Consider the following 5,906-nt stretch of genomic DNA (forward strand, 5'->3'; position numbering starts at 1 on the left):
AAAAAAAAAAAAAAAAAAAAGCCAGCATCCAAAGACCTGAATGGAATGCAGGCTCGCTCTGAGGACCCCTGCCGCCCCCCGAACCTTAGTGGGTCTCTAATCCAGGATAGTTCCTCCATTTTGGCTGACTGTTATGTTCTGTAATTTTTCTTGTTACTACCATTTCTTTATGATCCCTATGCTCTTTGTTCTCACTCTTATAACACTGACCACTTTATAGATGTGTCCTGATCATCAGAGCATATGATCTTCGGCTCTGCTACTCTACCACGTGTCTCCATTTTTCAAAACTCAAATTTCAGGGCATGAGAATGTTTTCTATTCATATTTCACATTTGTTTGAGCACAAAGTTCTCCATAGATCCATTCGTTTTTTCAAATATGCTATTCTCATTTTTATGTCTGCTTGCTCCCTGAGTGTCTGAACTCAGTATCTAAGTGCAGAATTTTCTGCTTCTATTTGTAATTCCACTGGTGTTTTTATTTACATATTTTGGAGTTATGTAACTGAATGTATGCACATTCAAAATTATTATAGCTTTTTCGAGTAGTGTTCCTTTTATTGGTTTAAAACAGGGATTCACGAGCTGGAGGTATAGCTCAGTCATAGAGCACTTGCCTAGTATGTGTGAGTTCCAGGTTTGATCCCCAGTGTGATAGTTAGTTTTTCATTGTTGTGATTGAATTACCTTACATGAATAACATAGGGGAGGAAAAGTTTATTTGGGGCTGACAGTTTTAGAGGTTCAGTCCATGGTTGGCTATCTTCATGGTTCTGGTCCTCAAGTAAAGCAGAACCTCATGGCAGAAGGATATAATAGAAGAAAACTGCTCAATTCATGGCAACCAAAAGGCAGAGGGGGAGGGGAGGAGAATCCAGGGACAAGGTATAATCCCTATGGACACATCCCCAGTGAGATACTTCCTCTAGCCATATCCTACCTGTCTACAGTTACCACCCAGTAGTCCATTCAAATTATTAATCCATCAAAAAGGATTAATCAACTGATGAGGATACAGTCCCATAATCTAATCATTTCACCTCTGAATGTTCCAGTGCTGCCTAACATGAGCTTTTCAGGGGACATCTCATATCCAAACCATAGTAAATAAATAAATACAAGAGCTCACAGGCTGGGGGCATGGCTCAGTGATTCGACACTTAATTGGTTTGTATGAGGCCTTGGGCTTGTTCCCACCCACCAAAAACAAACAAAAAACCCACATTTTTTGCATATATATATATATATATATATATATTTAAATTTTGTTTTCCTGGCCATTAGTCATGGTCACAACTATTTTTTCTTTTTATTTATTTATTTATTCTGATTTGCTATATATGACAGAATGCATTCCAATTCATATTACACATATAGAGCATGATTTTTCATATCTCTGGTTTTATACAAAGTAGAGTCACACCATTTGTGTCTTCATACATGTACTTAGGGTAATGATGTCCATCTCATTCCACCTTCTTTCCAACCATTAAGGAATTAAACCCTACCATTAAGACGTAAAGGCAGCCATAGACAAAGGTGTTGATTGTGTACCAATAAATCATTATTTATAAAAACAGAAAGTGGATTTAATTAGTCAATATCAGTTTGTCAGTTCCTGATATAAAACATCTTCATTCCTTGTGATGTTCAAATTCTTTACAATCTATTCCATTTGTTAGAATTTGCCTGCTATACCTTCTTTAATCCCTTTTCTTCCTTGTTTGTTGTTTCTTTTTCTTTTCTTTGTGTGTGGGGGCGGGGCAGAAAAGAGAGGAAGAGATTCTGCATATCAGAGAAAACATTCAGCCTTCAATTTTGGGGTATTGGCTTATCTTGCTTAGCAGATATTCTCCAGCTTCATCCACTTACCTGCAAATGCCATAATTCCATTCTTCTTTAAGACTGTGTAATATTCCATTGTGTATATATACCACATTTTCTTTATCCATTCATCTGTTAAAGGGCACCTAGGTTGGCGCCATAGTTTAGCTATCATGAATTGAGCTGCTATAAACATTGATGTGGCTGCATCACTGTAGTATGCTGATTTTAAGTTCTTTGGGTATAAACCAAGGAGTGGGATAACTGGGTCAAATGGTAGTTCCATTCAAAGTTTTCTAAGGAATCTGCATACTGCTTTCCATAATGGTTGCACCAATTTTTATTCCCACCAGCAATGTATGAGTGTTGCGTTATTGTTATTGTGTTATTGTTGCGTGTATCCTTGATATTGCCATTCTGACTGGAGTGAGATGAAATCTTAGAGTAGTTTTGATTTGTATTTCTCTAATTGCTAGAAATGTTGAACATTTTTTTCATATATTCATCGATCAATTGTGTTTCTTCTGCTGTAACGTGTTTAGTTCCTTAGCCCATTTATTGATCAGGTTATTTGTTTTTTGGTTTTTGGGGTTTTTTTTTTTCCTGGTGTTAAGTTTTTTGAGTTCTTTATATACCCTAGAGATTAGTGCTCCAAAACACTAGAAAAACTAGGGATAACAGGAACATATCTCAACATCATGAAAGCTAGCTATGCTAAGCCCCAGGTCAATATTATTCTAAAGGAAGAAAAATTGAAAGCATTCCCTCTAATAACTGGAACAAGACAGGGATGCCCTCTTTCACCACTTCTATTAACGTAGTTCTTAAAACACTGGCCAGAGCAATTAGACATATAAAAGAAATTAAAGGGATATGCATAGGAAAAGAAGAACTCAAATTAGCACTATTTGCCAATGATATGATTTTATACCTAGAAGACCCAAAAAATTCCACCAGAAAATTTCTAGAACTAGTAGCAGGAGACAAAGTAAACACTCATAATCAAAGGCATTTCTGTATATCAGTGACAAATCCTATGAGAAGGAAATGAGGAAAACTAGCCAATTCACAATAGCCCCCCTAAAAATAAAATACTTGTGAATCAACCTAACGAAAGAGGTGAAAGATCTCTACAACAAAAACTACAGAATGCTAAAGAAAGAAAGTAAAGAAGACCTTAGAAGATGAAAATATCTCCCTTGTTCTTGGATAGGCAGAATTAATATTGTCAAAATGTCCATACTACCAAAAGCACTTATACAGATTTAATGCAATTCCAATCAAAATCCCAATGACTTTCCTCATAGAAATACAAAAAGTAGTCATGAAATTCATCTGGAAAAATAAGAGACCCAGAATAGCTAAAGCAATCCTTAGCAAGAAAAGTAAAGCAGGAGGCATCACTATACCAGACCTTAAACTATACTACAGAGCAATAGTAACAAAAACAGCATGGTATTGGCACAAAAATAGACTTGTATTCCAATGGTACAGAATAGAGGACACAGAGATTAACCCACATAATTACAGTTATCTTATATTAGACAAAGGCACCAAAAACATACATAGGAGAAAAGATAGCCTCTTCAACAAATGGTGTTGGGAAAATTAGAAATTTATATGCAACAAAATGAAATTAAACCCCTATCTCTCACCATGCACAAAACTCAACTCAAAGTGGATCAAGGACCTAGGAATTAAACCAGAGACTCTGTGTCTACTAGAAGAAAAAGTAGGCCCTAATCTTCACCATGTGGGATTAGGCCCCAACTTCCTTAATAAGTCTCCTATGCTACAAGAATTAAAATCAAGAATCAATAAATGGGATGGATTCAAACTAAAAAGCTTCTTCTCCGCAAAAGAAACAATCTGTGAGGTAAACAGAGAGCCTACATCCTGGGAGCAAATTTTTACCTAATTAGATTTATTTCTGTCCTCCATTTTTTATACAGGACCATCCCACCACTAGTAGTATTTTAGTCAGCTTTTTTATTTCTGTGACCAAAATACCTGAGAAGAATAATTAGAGGAGAAAAAGTTTATTTGGGGACTCAGGGTTTCAGAGGTCTCAGTGCATAGAAAACTGACTCCATTCCTTAGGGCATGAGATGATGCAGAACATCATCGAGAAAGGATGTGGCAGATCTAGGGACATGGCATCTAGAAAGCAGAGAAAGAGAGACTCATCACTCACCACATACAAAATATGTTCCCCAAAGACATGCCCCTAATGACCCACCTCCTTCAGCCACACCCTACATGGCTACAATTGCCATCCAGTTAATCCCTGACAAGGGACTATTGCACTAATTAGGTTAACTTTCATAACCTAATCATTTCACCTCTAAACTTTCTTGCATTAAAGATTTTGGGAGACATCTAATATCTAAATCGTAACAAGTAGGGTAGGATAGCAGTCCAGCACCGGATACCACACACTTGAATATAGCAGTGAGTGTTCTTAGCTCTCTAGAAGACACAAGTCAGCTTGCATGGGAGCTACAGTCTCCTGGGAGTATTCTTGTTCTTCCTCCTCTCCTTTACCCATAAGGAGCAAAGGGGTGCAAATAATTGCCAGAACAAGATCAAGGTATATGCAGTTCACCTTGACACAGAGAAACATTGCCTTAGTTTCCCACTGGTCTTCTTACATTCCATTCACATAAGGCACACAACCAGCGTTACATTCTGCAACTCTTCCCAGTCCGGAGGGTTTATAGCAGTCAGGACAGATAACAGTCTGTGGTGTACAGCTTTCTGTCAAGCACACACAGACACATGACAAGAGAAATTTGTTTCAGTCCAAGGCCCGAATGATCTAATTGGTAAGACACAGTGAGTCACTTTAGATTCAGATAGTTTAGTAGTTCTTGTCTCACACAGTAAAAGAAACAGCACAAAAGAGGCCCAATGACTAATATAAGTTATCAGAGACCTCGTTGCTGGGAAGCCAGTTCTAGACTGCAGCTAAGTGGTTTATATTTGCAATTCTATTCGAGGGGGACAAGGCAGAAAATCCTTCATCAAGACTTGGGAGGAGATGAAAATCTCTCCTAACAGCCTCCCAAGAAAGACAGGGAGCCTCATAACAGCTCTTTGCGAGCCTCCCATCCTCTCTTGTGATACCCTCTCCTGTGATACCCTCTCACAGGACTCAGATGAGCCGTTGCCTTTGTAGCACATGTGGACATGTGCAAGGTCACCATGGCAAAGTCCTTCCCTACAACTTTATCATCTGACTTTCATGTATATAGATAAGAATTCTAAGGATCCCAGGCTACCCCCATCAGATACCCTAATTTTTTGTACAGACTGGTGCTTGACAAGTCCATTTTATGTGTTTTAGGTAACACTGGATGACAATGACTGTCACTCTGACTTCTAATAAATTAATTAGGTCCATTTAGAGTATTGACTGCAACCAGGCTTCCCATCTAGAGCCAAGTCTGCCAACGATGTCATGAATCCAAATGCAGCAAGAGGTGTTGGCCACAGCACCCACCCTACCTCAAATAGCCACTAGGGAGTCCAGGGCAGTGCCATTGTCCATTTCACACCAGAAGGTTCAGAACAATGAGTCTGAAAAACATACAAAAGGGTCTAATAATAAGATGAGGCTAAAGGGAATCATATCAGTGTCCCAAAAGTTAATCTTTGGGGCTGGGGTTGTGTTTCAGCAGTAGATCACTTGCCTAGCATGTTTGAGGCCCTGGGTTCGATCCTCAGCACCACATAAAAATAAATAAATAGAATAAAGATATTATGTCCAACTACAACTAAAAAATAAATATTTTTTGAGAGAGAGAGAGAGAAGAGAGAGAGAAAGAATTTTTTAATATTTATTTTTCAGTTTTCATTTGACACAACATCTTTATTTTATTTTTATATGGTGTTGAGGATAGAACCCAGCGCCCCGCGCATGCCAGGCGAGCATGTTACCGCTTGAGCCACATCCCCAGCCCAATAAATATTTTTTTTAAAGTTAATTTTGTTTTGTCATCTCAAGCGGAAGCTGTTCCTTTTTGGCTGTTGGAGGATAGAGAGTTTTTAGATTAAGATTTTTTCATTGGTTAGTGAGGG

Source organism: Marmota marmota, unplaced genomic scaffold (genome assembly GCF_001458135.2).
Source record: "Marmota marmota marmota unplaced genomic scaffold, marMar, whole genome shotgun sequence".
Classification (NCBI taxonomy): Eukaryota; Metazoa; Chordata; class Mammalia; order Rodentia; family Sciuridae; genus Marmota; species Marmota marmota.